This window comes from Candoia aspera, chromosome 8 (genome assembly GCF_035149785.1).
Source record: "Candoia aspera isolate rCanAsp1 chromosome 8, rCanAsp1.hap2, whole genome shotgun sequence".
NCBI classification, from domain to species: domain Eukaryota; kingdom Metazoa; phylum Chordata; class Lepidosauria; order Squamata; family Boidae; genus Candoia; species Candoia aspera.
This window is the reverse complement of record NC_086160.1, coordinates 64,934,902-64,952,064: the sequence shown is the minus strand read 5'-3', so window position 1 is coordinate 64,952,064 and position 17,163 is coordinate 64,934,902. Positions and strand designations below refer to the sequence as shown.

Genomic DNA, 17,163 nt, shown 5'->3' with positions numbered 1-17,163 from the left:
AGATTTCCCCCTTTGTCCTGAGATTTCAGGGGAAATCACATCACAGAATGCTGGATGGCATTTTGTGCTACCCGACCCCTGAAATAATTACTGCTCTTATGGTAGCACAAGGGGGAAAGTGGACTTTTATTTCCAGAATATGTCTGGGAAGCTTTCCAGCCATGCTGTTGTTCAGGTTACATCATTGTACGCACATAGCTTTTTTCCTCCCCAACTGTACTTGGTATTTTATCACTATTGGCCATGTTCTGTTCTCATGGGGCTAATTTTTGAAGGAGGTGGGAACCCCTCTTTTTTGTACAGTTCCAAAGCTTGGGATTCCTCTGACCAGGTTGATAGCATTCTTTCCAATTCTCCAGGACCTTGCTTTGGCTCCACCTTCATTGATTCCCACCACATGTGGTCAGTTTAGAGGACCTTGCTTTGGCTCCACCTTCATTGATTCCCACCACATGTGGTCAGTTTAGAGGACCTTGCTTTGGCTCCACCTTCATTGATTCCCACCACATGTGGTCAGTTTAGAGGACCTTGCTTTGGCTCCACCTTCATTGATTCCCACCACATGTGGTCAGTTTAGAGGACCTTGCTTTGGCTCCACCTTCATTGATTCCCACCACATGTGGTCAGTTTAGAGGACCTTGCTTTGGCTCCACCTTCATTGATTCCCACCACATGTGGTCAGTTTAGAGGACCTTGCTTTGGCTCCACCTTCATTGATTCCCACCACATGTGGTCAGTTTAGAGGACCTTGCTTTGGCTCCACCTTCATTGATTCCCACCACATGTGGTCAGTTTAGAGGACCTTGTTTTGGCTCCACCTTCATTGATTCCCACCACATGCACACTACCTGCATGTGAAGAACAGGGCTTGCTTTTTGTTTTAATGAAATAGGTGATGTTTAAGGAAGATGTTTGGATTATCCTTGAGGAGGCAGGTTCATTTAGCTACCACTGGCTGTAGACCTGAGTACATTACAGAACATGGAGAGCATCGAGGGACGAATGAGTAGCTTCAGTTTCCAGCATTATAAAGAAGTGCATTAAAAAAGAGCCAGGTTGTGAGTTCCCATCCAAAACCTTTGGAAATCTGGCTTTGTGATGACATGTTTTGGCACTGCTTCCAGGAGCAAAGCCTGAGACAGCCACACCTCCTACTCCAAACTTCTTAAAGCAAAAATGAGTCTCAGAGGTCAGATTCTCTTGTTCTTTCTGTCCTTTCCCCCTCCCCAAAACCCCAACCCCAAAACCTCACCGTCTTCTTTCTGAATGCAGAGATGAAACGTTGAAGAATCTACTCCTTATGCATATAAACATAATTGTATTTTGTTAACTGAACAAACACACAAAATTAATTTCTGTTTGAATGTTTTCTTTTTCATTTTCATTAATTTTATGCTAATTTCTCTATTAAAGGTTGGCATTGTGCTGACTGCTGTACCTGCTTTAGAAAGATTATATTTATATATTTCTGTAGGTTGCAGGGAAGGGAGGTGGAGTAATAGTATTATACAGCACATACATTTACACATCAGTCATCACTACAGTAATGGAAATAATAATCATAATTAGTATTTATCTAACATTCCATTTATGCTTTTTGCAGTTCACTTTACAACAATCCTGTAAAGTTGTTGTTATTATTACTGATGTTCATGCTGCGCCTGTCTGTGTCTCATTAAAGAACATATGATCCCCCCAAAATTCACATTTCGGTTCAGGAGATACTGACAGGGAGCAACAAGATGCTTTAAGAAGGTGTGGGAATGCTGTTAGCACCTCCTCAACTCAAATGTGCATTTTCCTGGGATCACATGGGTACAGCACAAACCCAAGAAAAGCTGCAGCTTCTTTGAAGAAGTGCCAACAGCTAGGATCTCTTATCTGATGACTACCTTGCAATCCAATATGTTGTTGCCTGCGCCCCACCAACTAGAGGTTATATGTAAAGTACTGCTACTCATGCAGAACGTAGATCTTTCAGCTTCTTATTTTTAGCCCAAAAAATCGGCTGCATGCCTGGAATTAAGAATTGTACTCAGGGGGAATCAGAGGTACTATTGCATATAGGGAAAGAGAATATTGGAGGAAGAAGTTAAATTCCTCTTCCCCATACATAGTGACTTTGATCCAAGGTGGACGAAAGGGCCAGTGACTACATTTGAACCTTAAAAGTGCAGTTTTTGTTTTAGTTCTTGCTTGCCACTTTTTTGTTCACTGCAGATTGACATAGTGTTTTCAGGTATTCAGCTATTTTCTATGAGTCTCTGTTAGGAGGTCAAGATAAACAAGTGTTTTGTTATAGATCCTGCTTGTTTGAGCACTGTTACCTGACATTTCCCCTGAAATGTCTCCATCTGATAAGACCCAGCAGGGTTGGCATGGTCCAGGTCCTCTCACAGTGTCATCTGGTGGAATCCAAGTGATGTGCCTTCCCTGTCGCTGCAGCAGCCCTATGGATTAACATTGCCCCCTGAGATCCAGATGGCCCTGACTCTGCTCACCTTTCATAAGACCCTGAAGGCCTGTTTTTTCCCTAGGCATTGGTTCAGGTGGTTTTGTGAATTTCTTTGGATTGTTTCTTTTGATTGCTGAATTGCCTCTGACATAATTGTTTTATGCCTTAATATATTTTTAATAGGTTTTATTTTAATAGTGTTATTTCTGTTTTAACTGTATGCCATCCTGAGTTGAGGGTGGCTGTATAAATCGACTAAATAAATTAATAGTCAAGTACACATTAAAGCTATCTTTCTCTAAGGGAACTTCACACAATTTCAATTTGACTTGGCTCAAGATTTGTTGCTTTTCTTCATATGTCCAGAATTTACAATGTGCAAAGCAGTATTAGATTGTCATGAATGACTGTGAGTACATTTGCCAAGATTTAAGATGTAGTGTACACAAGTAAATTCAGAGTCTTTGGGCATCAGTAAGTTTTAACTCTTTTTCTTCCATACATTTATCTGAATTCAGCTAATATGTTTCAAGCAGAAAAATCAGAATCTGAAATGCAAAATCCTAAACATGACATTCTTTATTCCTCTCCAGTTCTTTCTCATAAACATCTGTGTTTGTCTCAGTATGTTTGCGAGTGTTTCACATACCTGTGAACACATTTTTCATTACTGAAATGTATAACAGTATTTCAAAACACTGCGCTGTATCTTTAAATTATTTATATCCCTTCCATCCAGTTTATTGTTGTTTATTCGTTCAATCACTTCCGACTTCGTGACTTCATGGATCAGCCCATGCCAGAGCTTCCTGTCGGTTGTCGCCACCCCCATCTCCCCCAAGGTCGAGTCCATCACCTCTAGAATATCATCCATCCACCTTGCCCTTGGTCGGCCCCTCTTCCTTTTGCCCTCCACTCTCCCTAGCATCAGCATCTTCTCCAGGGTGTCCTGTGTTCTCATGATGTGGCCAAAGTATTTCAGTTTTGCCTTTAATATCATTCCCTCAAGTGAGCAGTCTGGCTGTATTTCCTGGAGTATGGACGGGTTTGATCTTCTTGCAGTCCAAGGCACTCTCAGAATTTTCCTCCAACACCACATTCTTACTTCTAGGAAGAAATGATTGATTATATGCCATCAGGTTATTGTTTTGCTCTACATAGCTAGCAGTAACTTGAATGAAATTCAGGTGTTATGAAAAGCAGTAAAATTCTCCTCTGTAAGTTGTGCCTGAGATGTCAGTTCAAAAGCAGGGGTTTACCTGCATAGTACAAGTGTTGGCACAGCAGAAGCTTATACACCTGTATCTATACTTATATGAGCTTCCATATGATTCTGAATTCTGCACTATCCAGATTCAGGCACTCATGGAATTTGTGTGTAGAGTTCACTGCAGTGCAGACAACTGCAACTGTAAACGTAGATTTATTTTAACTGGTATCACAGATGCAATGTTATATAAGACGTAGTGGCTCATGACTATTTGCATGATGAATATTTTTCAAACATTTGAATTGGATTCTGTTGTTTCTGGGAATCCTATGAAAAGTTGTATGGGCTAGGGCACCTGTTTATTTGAACAAACAACAGGGATTTGTCCTGTTCATGTCTCAGTCCCTATGTCCTCAAAATCTGCTCTGGAGGATCTGTCAATTCTTCAGAGCAAATTTTCATGGAAGGCCTGCAGGAGTCAGAAAAGAAGCTAAACATTCTGTGGAATGAATAGAATTTAGCTCATGCTAACTGGATGCCACCCATCATGCTTGTGATATTATAATCAGAACACAGTGATATTTCATATTCCCAGGATTCTAATGTAAAATAAATGTATATAGGTGCTTGTCCATGCAATAAATGAGTATTTAATACCAGCAGTTCGGCAGAACTATGTCCATGCTTATACCTATAACTTTGATGGCTGGGAAGGACAAGGAATGGAAGAGAAGTTAAGATGGGCTGGAAAGAACATGCAGAAATCAAAATACAACTTGTCATCCATTGCCATTGCTGTGAACTACATACTCTGAATTTCTCTGAAACAAAACATAAAACAGGAATAAATTGTATGAAATATACCTTGTAGTTCCACAAGAAATCAGAAATGGAAAAGCCATGGAACTCCTTCTAATTCCCAGGAGAAAATGATGTTTGCGTTCCTTGAAAAAGCTGGTGTGTCACACAGGCAGGTGACAAGTTTCAGTCACTTTATCCTTTTGGGAAGAAAACGTGATAGATCTGAACTTCTAATAGATACCACATTTGTTGATGGTGAGAGACCGATCATGAAAGGAGACAACTTATCAACTAGAGTTCATGCATTCAACTCTAGATGTGAAAAGAAAGAATGTATATTAACAGAGCAGATACCAAGATAGAGTCTCTGAACATTGACAATGGAAGAATTTGCATAATTAATATGAATGCATGAAACTCTCCCTGAAGCTTTTTCTTTCAAAATGATGCCAAGGACTTTTCTGATAACAGAAAGAAATCTGAAGTACATATAGGTAAAGGTAAAGGTTTCCCTTGACATTAAGTCCAGTCGTGTCCAACTCTAGGGGGCGGTGCTCATCTCCGTTTCAAAGCCGAAGAGCCAGCGTTTGTCCGTAGACATATACGTACATATACATACACATATATACATATATACATATATATATATAATCCATTCAATTGTGTCTGATTCCCAGAGACTGCCTGGACAAGTCCATGCAGTTTTCTTGGCAAGGTTTCTTGGAAGTGGTTTGCCATTTCCTCCTTCCTAGGGCTGAGAGAAAGTGGCTGGCCCAAGGTCACCCAGCTGTGCATAAGGCGGGGCTAGAACTCACGGTCTCCCAGTTTCTAGCCTGGTTCCTTCACCACTACACCAAACTGACTCTGAATATAGAAAGGATCCAGACTGATTCTGATGAATAACTGATTTTAAAAAAAAATTGATTAAAGATGAAAATCATTCCACCCATTTTTAGATGAATGGTATTATTTGTCTTAGTATCTCAAATAATTCAAGTAAGATAGAAGCCCATAAAATCCTGTCCAAAACTCCTGTCTGAATGTAGTGTTGACTCTAGCTTCCCAGTTCTTAGAAAGGTGGAGAATTATCAAGTTCTTTGTTTATATTTTGAGCCCTTTCCTACAAATCCTTTACTTAAAACATAGGTAACTTTAAAATGGTTCCCAGAGAGGTTCCTCTCATCCTTATTTGGATATTTACATTCTAAGATTTGTAGCAAGCATCATTATTTGTAGCAAATAAGAGGATGGATCTGCTCCTTCAGAAGTTTATGAGACTGCCCTTGAGCTAGTAAAGCAATTGCTTATTATCATCTTCAAAGATCCAAGAGATAAGAATAAAGCCAGTTCTGGCTCTTGCTGTGGTTCCCAGGCAACACCTCACAACACTGAGATTTTGACATATCCAATGTTCACAGTTATATACATTGCTTCGTGCCCAATATTGATGTTTTACATCAGATTGAATTGATTTGTCCCTTTTTCACTGAGATGAAGCTAGATATCTTGAGTCTTTTGCTGTCAACAGGAAAACAGTTTTTAATGCATGATTGAGTGAGGCAGATTCTGTTGTGCATTTTAGAAATAATAAAAGTAGGCTTATAATTCTTTTTAAATGAAAAGGTGTCTTGGGCATTGATTTTTTTTTATCCTGGTTGCTTCTCAGCCATGACTCTCTTCAGGTATCTTGGTCATTCAGCTTCCATTCTTCCATCTATAAAATGAGATTTTTATGTAGCTGTTTGGAATGACTGCCTGAGATCTTAAACAGCCTTTTCCAGCCTGGTGTTTTCCAATTATGATGAAGAATTCCAACTCTCATAAAGGCTCGAAATAGCTAGAAAGCCTCAACTTGGATGAACATCCTGACAGTTGTAATTCTTCAACATATCTGGAGGTTGGACAATCTGCCTTAGCCAACCTGTGGACACACATCATTAACTCATAATCCTGATTATTATTATATAATCCTGAGGATTATTATAAGAGTGTCTACAGGGGCAGTCGGCAACTTCAAAATGGTGGGCTCAACTGGGCAGTTGAAACCCCGCCCCTCTTTATGTCCATGTGATGTTGTGAAAGAATGTAGATCCGGTCTTGGGAAGGGGGAAGAGAGCAGTGAAATGTTAAGGGAGAGGAAAGGCAACTCAGTTGTCAGTAAGTGGAAGTAGGAGAATAGAACTCAAAATATCCCTGACTTGATTTTATTTGGCATAACATGGGACAGAAAGAAACTCTGACAGGCTGAAGTGGTGTGGCAGGAACCAGCAGTTCTCAGGCTATTTTTGTAAATGTTGAACCAATGTCTTCCAATGTCAAGGCCAGAAAGAGAATGGCCAAGTTTCTTTTTACTTGAAAAGGTAAGAGGAAAAGGCCTAGAATTTAAACCTGGGAGCAGAGAGAAAGAGGGAATATATGCACACAGATACATACACACACACATATATAGTCTTCTATATATTCATGCCTTCTCTGCCATGGCACCCGCCCTTTGGAAAAAGTTACCCCTGGAGGTAAGACAGGCCTCCAATCCCCTGGCCTTCTGGAAGGGGGTTAAGACATGGCTATGCCACCTTGCTTGGGATGGGAGGGGGGACAGCCATTCATGGGGGTGGCTGGCACCATCATGGTGCCAAGGATAAGATCTTATTGCCATCTTGAATTTTATATTTTACATTTTTATATTTGCATCTATATTTATCTGTGTTTATACTTATATTATATTGTAGAGTTTTAGCAATTTGTCGTTTTATCATCTGTAAGCTGCCCAGAGTCATTGCATATGAGCGGGGCGGTAGAGAAATATGACAAATAAATAAATAATAGTGGTTTTCTGGATTTTTGCTGCCCAGGTATGGTAGCCTTACTGTGCAGGATTAAATGTGTTGAAGGTATACAAGGCATGGGCAGCAGTGGCCCCTCTGTGGAGCCTTCTGTGCTTGTAAACCTGCGGCAGCTGTTTCCCGTACTTTCAGTGTAGTTATGTCACTATTTTAGCATATCTGCAACAAAGGTTCACAAAGACTGTGTTCATCTGAAATGCCTCTCCCAGGCCAATCCTCATATTCCACCTGCTAAGTACCTGCTTTAGCACTTGTCATTCAAAGGGTGTAGGCTTCATCTTTTATTCTTATACTGCATGGAGTTGCATGCTGAATCTTGCATTCTTGTACCATCTGAGGTCAAAAGCAACAGGTCTTTCCAGTGAAAGTACTTTTGCATGTAATGAGTTTCTGTACACGTAGAAGAGGGGCCTTTCTTTTTCACTGAAATTTTAATAATGTCTAAGCTGGGTAAGTAAAACATTTTGAAGCTGGTTAATTTATAAAATGGCTTCAGTCTCTAAAGCTTGTATGGTGCATTGCAAGATCCGCTGGGTATATAGCTTGGGTCACCGTCATCCATTCATATTAAAAAAGAAAATCCAAGTAAACTTGGATTACAGTTAAGACTGTAATCCTCTAACCCAATCTGGTGCTTGATGTGTGTTGCATTTCAGCCTCCCGCTATTCTCAGGCAGCATGGTCAGACATCATCCTGACTGGAATTAATGGAGTGTGATATACAGTGGCATCAGATTGGTGAATGCTGCTATAACCCTTTATTTGAGGGTAAGCCTTACTAATCTCATGGGAATGTACTCTGGAGTAAGGAAAGCCCTGTAAAGCGTAGTGAATTTAGTGGATCATCTGGAAGCTGCTTGCTACTTGGAGCGAAGCAAGTGTGGATCTGATCGGTCCCTTGGAAAGGAGATCAGCAGAAATCCTGTACAAGGTTAGAAAAAAGGCATAATAATATGTTTATAAGAACATGACAAGTAGCGCAGTGTTCAGGAATGGCTAGTGTTGGAAATACAGGAGACATCTGGTTTAGTAGTGTGAATATAATAATGTGTTTATAATATTATGTAGAAAAATGAGATAAAGATAATCTCATGTTGTCCATTAGTAACCATCAACAAATGTTTAGGAATTGAAAAGCTTCCTCCATTCATTAGTGAAGCATGCAATTGCTGGTGACAATAATACAGTCAAGTTATTTTGCATATGCCACTCCTAGTCAACTCTGCATAAGTATATATTTTGTGACATGTCAAGTGACATCCAATCAGTGTATAATCATTGTAGTTAATGTTTTGGCAATTCGATGGAAAGTGCTAGGGTCTTGTTCCTCTAATGAAAAATAAGATTCTGTGTACCTTTATATACATTTAAAAGTACTAGACTGTACTATCCAGTGCTCATCTAGTAGAACAAGAACTTGCAACCAAGTCCCAGCTGTGGAATGTAAAAGACTAATAAAGATAACTTGGTCCGTCTTTTATCAAGTTTGGTTTTTCAGCTCAAATGACCTAGCTTTGGATTTTTTCAGAGTTGACCTCTCTCAGATGAGTCCAACCTCAATTCTGTGAACAATCTAGTACTTTTAAATGTATATAAAGGTACACAGTTGCCTTTAGCAGTGAGCAGATGGTGAATTGCCCGGGGGCATGGGGAAGATATCCCTGACTTGATTTTATTTGGCATAACATGGGACAGAAAGAAAGTCTGACAGGCTTTCAAGGCTCTAGAAGAATAAAGAGCATTCCTGGAAATATAACAATCCTGGCATGATTTCAGTAAATTCAGTAAATTGGATTAACAATTATCTCAATTAAAAATACATTGGGAAATAATTAAATTATACTGAACTTATTGAAAACTTTTCAGTCAAAAAAGCCAAAACAAAGTTTTATTTCTGTAAACCATAGTCATGTCATTAAATTGGCAATCTGTGTTCTGTTAGTATTTCAGATGAATAAATATATAAGCATAAGATGAAGTCTTCATCATGAAAATATATGATGAAAACATGAGTTAAATTTTTGTTTCTTGCTTTCATTTATGAATTATGATAGCTGTGATGATTGCATGCCATCAAGTTGTTGTTGACTTTTAGCAACCACTTAGATAGATTTTCTCCATGATGATCTGTCCCTAACCTGGTCCTTTAGCACTCATTGCTACTGTAACTGAGTCTATCCACCTTGCTGCTGTTCATCCTTTTGATCTCTTTCCTTCCATCTTTCCCAGCATTAGAGTCTTTTCCAGAGAGCTGGGTCTTCACATAATGTGTCCAAAGTTCAAAGGTGTCAATACTCTTCCTATCTTGCTTCTTCAAAGTCCAGTTTTTGCTTTCATAGAGTATCACAGGGAATACCCTGATTTGCATGATACTGATCTTTGTGGGTATAGACACATCACGGCATTTGGATATCTTTTCCAAGGCCTTCATGGCTGCTCTACCAAGTGCTAGTCTGCAGCGTATTTCTTGACTGCTTGTTCCTTTACTGTTGATGGTTGATCCTAAAAGACAGAAGCTACCCACCATTTGATATCTTCATTGTCAATTCTAGGGCTGGTTGTTTTACCTGTTGTCATTAGTTCATATTTTATATTAGTGCCATTTTTTCACTGTGCTCCTTGACTTTTATTACTAGCTTGCAGATCCTTTGCATTTTTGCCTATCAGAGTAGCGTCTTCAGCATAGAGCAGGTTATAGTTGTTTCTTTCTCCAGTTTTAAAACCACACTCATCTTCTTCCAGTTCAGCTTCCTTTAATATATATTTAGTATATAGATGTAATGGTTGCCCAGCCCAAATACTCAGACTCACAAGAGGTGGCTAAATGAAATCTGATTTATTAGGGAACTTAGGACAAATACAGAGAAAGCTGAGAATGACAGAAAGTGCGCCAAATACAAACTTAAAACCCTCGTTGCAACCGTAACCCCGCCTCCCTACCAGCAGAGCCGCCCGTCCCAGGTGCTGGCAACCGTCAGATCTCCTAGCCTGGGAAAGTAACCTTGAACACAGGAGATAACCCAAATACATTCCAAGTTCACAGCCAAGAGATAAACCACTCCCAACAGGAACCATCCTCCCGGCAAAGATGAAACACGCATCCAGCTAATGACATGCGAAACGTTACGATGTATCAAACACATTGAAACGGCGAACATGACAATAGATTAAATAAATAAGGGGAGAGTAGACACCCTTGTCTCACTCCTTTGCCAACCTGGAGCCAGTCTGTTTCACCATGTTCTGCCTGTACTATGGCTTCCTGACCTACATATAAGTTTCTCATGAGGACAGTGAAGTTTTTTGGGATTCCCATTTTTCTGAGCATTTTTCACAGTTGATGTGGTCAACACAATCAAAGGCCTTTCTATAATCAATGAAGCACATAGTGACTTCTCTTTGGTACTTCTTGGCTTTCTCAATTATCCAGCATGCATTAGCAATCATGTCTTGTGTTCCTCAAGAATTTCTAAAGCCAGTTTAAACATCTGGCATCTCTTTTTCACTGTAGGGCTCTAATCTACCTTGGATGATCCTAAGCATTATTTGATATTATATGATAGCTGTACTTTCATACTAAATCATGGGTTGAGGCAGGTAACGGCGTTCCGAGTCGTCATGCTGGCCACATGACCCGGAAGTGTCTATGACAACGCCGGCTCCAAGGCTTAGAAACGGAGATGAGCACCGCCCCCTAGAGTCGGATTCGACTGGACTTTACGTCAAGGGAAACCTTTACCTTTACCTTTACTATGTTGAAATGGCTGCACATACAGCTTTATCTAATAAATATAAAAATCCATTCTTCTTTTCCTACAATTGTAGTTTTTAGTCAGCCAAGGTGACTTTTGCAGTTGCAGGATTTAAAATGCAATAACTATCTAGACTGTGGAAAATCACATTTATTTCCACCTAAATGTCAAACCTGTTACCCAATTAGCTATCTAATGCAACTGCAACCTTTTTATATCTCCCCACCCCCCAACCTGTGTTTATAGAGTCAACAACTGAGGATTGTGCTCTATTGATGTGATGAATTCTATATGTGCTTTGATTATATGCCATCAAATTGGTGTGAACTCTTGGCACCCAAACATCCAGGGTGAATGCTGTATGTACTTAAGCCATAGTCAATGTGTTTATTTTTTAAATGCCAGAACCTTTTTCATTATTTTTAATTGTGCTATCAAATCATTTGCTGCAGTAGACATTAAACTGCACAGGTGGAAATGGTACAATGGTTTAGTGTTTAAGATGCCAGAAACCCCTGTTGTTTTTGCAATGTTTTATGGCTGAATGAGTATTTGAACTAAAACTTCCCATCTAAGTAGCGCATTGAAGAACTGTGATGCCATACTGGTTCAGTATTGACTAACAGAACAGCAAAATGAATTATTACATATCTATAGCACCTTTTGAATGTTTTAAGGTTGTTCCTCCTCCTCCTCTTTTCCATTACCCATGCAATGAAAACAGTTGCAGAATTGTCTTCCCCAGTATCTCTCCTTTGTACAGTTTTCCTTTTGCCAGAATAGCAAGGATGCATTGCTTCCGTAAGAAAGTATTATTTCAGAAAAACAAAGGAAGCCACACTACTTAGTTCTGATTTCTGCCAGGGCTTACTCCACTTTCTGTGTTCTTTTGACCAGGCAGCATAGTTCTGGATGTTGGTCAGCAAGCTGCTGAAAACGTTACAGAACTGACCAGGTGCCATACCAAAAAAATTCCAATGGTCCTGGAAAGAAGATTAAAACTCTCCTTTTTTGGAATGGCTTGAGCATTAGAGGTGGGGGGAGAGAAAAGGGGTCGAGACCTGTTCCACTTCCAGATGAGACCTCTCGAGAAGCCAAGCGGGGGCTCCCTTTGTGGATGCTGTGAGTGTTTTCTGATTGGGAGGATCCAAATGGCAAAGTGGTTTGTTTGACCCCAGACACTTCTGAGGGTGTGGTGAGGCAAGGTACAAAAAGAAAACAGATGGTCCTTGAGACATATTACAAAAGAAACATCCCATGCTTAGTTAGGCTTAGCTGGGTTAAAAAGTACAGTCTTGTCTGTGGCCTAAATAGGGAAAAGAACTGTGGGTGGTTCTTACAAGAAACAGTCGGGGGAAAAACTCAGCTCAGGACAAGAAGCCAGGAAATGGAGGAGGAGACGAGAATCTGGCAGGAAAACACACATGCTGGGCCAGGAACATAAACTATAGTTATGGCAACTTGCAAATCATTCCTTTGTGGAGATTGCTTATTAATATATTAGCCCAGAATGGATTTGCTGATGGGAGCTTGTAGTTGGAACATGATCTGCTGATTGTAGAAGATGCTTTTTAGATACTTAGTTAACGGAACTTGGATAAGAACACTTGTGTGTGTGCACGCTCTCTCTCTCTCATACACCCACCCACCCACGCACACACACACACACACGCTAAGGCAAGGAAGCTTGTGGGATGCACATGTTCCCCAAGACTCCTTTTATGTAGCTTGTAAAGACTCTTGAGCGTTTGAAAAACTAGTTGGTAAGGCCCCTTCATGCAAGTGAGTAAGAGATATGTGTTTAAGTGCTTCCCCCTATCATATGGAAACTGATAATTTCCAGAGAAGGCTCTACCCAGGTTTGTTATCCTATATGGTAACCTTCTACATACAAGAAGTATGCAACGGTCACTTCGCTGGTTATTCCTTGATTTCATGCAGTCTCCGTCTCAGACTGTAGGAGTGAATATGAAAGAGCTGGCTTTCGTGCTGCTTCCCCCGCCTTGCCTTTCACATTTTTCCTATTAAGATTCTTTGTACTTGTTTCTCAAGAAACTTGGCACTCACTTGCGTTTGTTTGGCTGATTTTAGTTTGGCAAATACAAGAAACCTCGCAATGCAACTGCTGGATCTCTGAATCCCCAAAAGGTTTTGTTGTCTTAGTTGTTTCTGCCAGGTGTATTTTTAAAAAATCAAATCCAAGTCTATTTGCAGCTCTTGTTTAACCTTTAAAATGCTGCCTTCCAGTATGTTTTGCAGACAATGGCTTTGTATACTTTTTTCTCCTCGATGGGTGGCCAAGCTCCGGTCAAAGTACTACACTGCCATTTTCAACAGAGTTTTGACATATGCTTAGAGAGGGGCAGAAGAGATCTCAAGCTCATTATAGCAAAGAATTTAGTTTCCTTTGTGGCCTCCCTTTGTTGCTTCACAACGATCTCCACACTTGCTGAATAGGTTTTGGTAAACCTTCATCCAATTAAAGAATTGTTTATAGTGGATTTTTTTTTTAATCTGTTCAGTCGTGTCCGATTCTCAGAGATGGCTTGGACAAGTCCCTGCAGTTTTCTTGGCAAGGTTTTTCAGAAGTGGTTTGCCATTGCCTCCTTCCTAGGACTGTGAGAGAGTGACTGGCCCAAGGTCACCCAGCTGGCTTTGTGTCTATGGCAGGACTAGAACCCACGGTCTCCCGGTTTCTAGCCTGCCGCCTTAACCACTACACCAAACTGGCTCTTTATAGTGGAAAATAGAATAATGTTAACATACTTTGTGGATTTACTGGATGCCCATTTTACAAAATATCATTCCAAAGGTCTAGAGTTCTATAACCTTGCCACCATTGCTTATGTGATAGAACAAAGGGAGGTGTGTGTGTGTGTGTTGACAATAATTTACCCAAGCAGGTATAGACTTTTGAACATGAGCTGGTAACATTTTGAAAGTATGTAGTGGGCCCATAGGGGACACGGTGTGCTGCGGGTTAAACCGCTGAGCTGCTGAGCTTGCCGATCGGAAGGTCGGCAGTTCGAATCCGCGTGACGGGGTGAGCTCCTGTTGCTAGTCCCAGCTCCTGCCAACCTAGCAGTTTGAAAACATGCAAATGTGAGTAGATTAATAGGTACCGCTTTGGCAGGCAGGTGACAGCATTCCATGTAGTCATGCCGGCCACATGACCACGGAAGTGTCTATGGACAAACGCTGTCTCTTCTGCTTTGAAACGGAGATGAGCACACCGCCCCCTAGAGTTGGACACAACTGGACTTAATGTCAAGGGAAACCTTTACCTTTACCTAGTGGGCCCATATGAAATTTTGAAGTATGTTGCTGGTACTCTTGAAAAATTGGGGGTGAGGGGGTAGGGGTGGTAGGGGGCACAGTTACAAAACACACACTTACCAGATGTCAAACTGGCGATGATATTCCCTCCCTTTCCCCCCTCCCTTTTTATCTAACCTGATCCCATAATACTCCTTATCATCTCTAGCTTACCTTTGTATTTTTCCTGTGCAGACAGGCATCCTTCTGAACAAAGCACTCACTCACCACTTTTGTGTTCAAAGAATGCCAGTGAGGGCGATATGAGTGCTGAGGCATTCTTGCAAATAAAGATGGTATACAGGACTGTGATTTGTTTTGCTGCATGCTGTCATATGTTTTAAATAGAAATAAAAGTAGAAACAAAATTTATAAATCAGGTTGGGTAGGACATCTGAGGGCACTAGAAGATTCTCATGTGTAGCCCCAGTACTACTGACTTGATTTCAGGAGTAGGTTGTAATTGGCTGGACCTTGCTTATTACTTTTCTATGGATGTGCAGTCTTCCTTCTGTTGATAAGAAATGTCCTGAAAAGACAACCTGGGGCATAATCTAGCCAAATATATACGTAGGCAGGCCTGAGTTTGCCTAAAAATAAATTGGGATTTGAGGCTATTTGATTCCTTTTGGAGTTTATCCTAACTTTAAGCTGTACTTCCATATGGTGTAAGAAATACAAAACATGTAGCAAGTCCCTTCCTGTGAAAGGAACATTTTAAAAACACTGGTCTTATTTGTTTGCTTTTTCCCTCCTTACCTACAGTTTGGCATCCTATTCAACATAAATGTATGGGCTACTTGCCCAGAACAGAAAAAAAATTATTTTGCTAACAAGTGGTATAACAGCAATTTGAATGTTTGTGTGTACCTCAGTGAAGTTATGTGGTTTTACCATTAAATCAGTATCCTGTTGTGTAATACTTCTTTTTCCTTTTCCAGTCCATCACCATCAGACAGCAAATTGACTTGCATCAGCACTCTCATTTAGATTGATTTAAAAGTATTAACTGACCTGCAACTGAGATGGAACAAATGTTATTTTTATAAATGTTTTTGAAAATATATAAAAGTTCAATAGCGAGCTTTGTCTTAAAAGTGGTATTCCCTTTTTCTCATATACAGGGGAATGGTTAGTATGAAGCAGGCTACAATATATGTCAGTTGCTTCTCTGTAGTTGTGGATTTTTGCAGTACATTGAACACAATGATTAATCAACTCAGATGCTTAAAACCACATAAGAGACCATAAAAAGAACAGAACAATCAGAGAAATCAACAGCTACCAAAAATTAAATTGCCTGATCTCAGAGGCCTTTGTAAAGTTTTTACTTCCTGGCAGAAATTAAACAGTTATGTTGCTTGGTGGGTATTCTTGAAGAGCATATTTCATAAGAGCTTCATGCATTATTATTTGGGATTAAAATGATCTTGTGAGCCAGGCTATGGAGGTTTGAGATCACATGGAAGCCTTTGTGTGCAAATGCAGAAAGATCAAGACTTTCTAAGAGAACATCACAATGTATCTTCAGTTGCCTGGGAAAGGGGATACATTACAACATGATATGGGAAAGGAACCTACACAGTGTTGTCCAGTTTCAGATTTTGTGCGTTCATTATCATTCTTACTATAATAGCAGAGTCAACCAGTACTATAATGGAGGAACTCTGGTATCTTGTAGTTGCTTCAAGGGGCAGGAGGTAGAACTTTCTTGTCTTTCTAGAAAATGGTTTACATCTGGCTATTACAATTTGCCAGTTAATAAATCATATACAACCTAGGAGCCAAAAATGAACTCCTCAGTAGCAAACCATCTGTTAGATTAAAATTTAAGGATATTAGGAAGATCTCTTCTGCATCAAAAATTTGTCTGGTTCAGCATTCTGTTCCCCAAGTGAATAAGTCAAGTCTTACAAGAAGTCCACAGCTGGAATATGAATGAAATACTAACCTCTTAGTGATTTTCTCCAGAAACTAGAATTTAAAGATATACTGCTTCTAAAACTGGGGATCATAAAATTGCTCTGAGGCACCTGATAAGAGTCTTATCTCTGATTTTGTCCATCCACTTTAAAGCCATTCAAGTTGGCCACCATTTCATTTGTGATAGCAAATTCCATTCTTTGACCGTGTATTATGTTAAAAAATAGTTTTATTTGTTCTCAATCTGCCATCAATTAGCTGCTTTGGATGGCCTCAGGCTCAAATATTATGAAAGGAAGAATCTCTTGGCATGCCTCAACAATGGATCCTATCATTCCTCTGGTAGAATCAGACAGAGGGTAACCCTTAGAAACGCTAAAATGCATCATAAATAGCATGTTTGACAGGTTCTATGCAAAGAGATTTTATTGTTACAAGAATAGCCATTTTTCATGGCAGAAATTTGCCAGTCTTGAAAGGTCAAATGTGGGCTGCATTGTTTCAGTGTTTGCTTTTCTTTATAGCAATATTATTCATAGAATATGAATGGAAGTTCTTGTGTCTCTCTTCTTCCCATATATCTCCATTGCTCCATCAACTAACTTCTTAGTTTTAATAAAGAACATCTCTGAAACACCATTTTAATTATTTTTAGTTAGTAAATCAGTTTTAAAGTGAAATTAGGAAATCTGAAGGAGGAAAGATGTTCGATTTAATCCCCCAAATGACTAAATATGGAATTGGAACCTACTGCATTAAATGCATGATACATTATCTACCTTATTAATGGTAAGGAATTTTATTAGTATTATTTACTGATACTAAAGAGGCTGATTTTATCATTTGGATGGATTACATGATTTA

General features: G+C 39.7%; 1 protein-coding gene across 1 annotated transcript in view; it reads left to right on the top strand.

Annotated features, from left to right (window-relative positions):
* PTPN13 (protein tyrosine phosphatase non-receptor type 13) overlaps positions 1–17,163 on the top strand; it is a 122,355-nt gene that overhangs the window by 570 nt on the left and 104,622 nt on the right. The gene's annotated exons all lie outside the window — the stretch shown is intronic.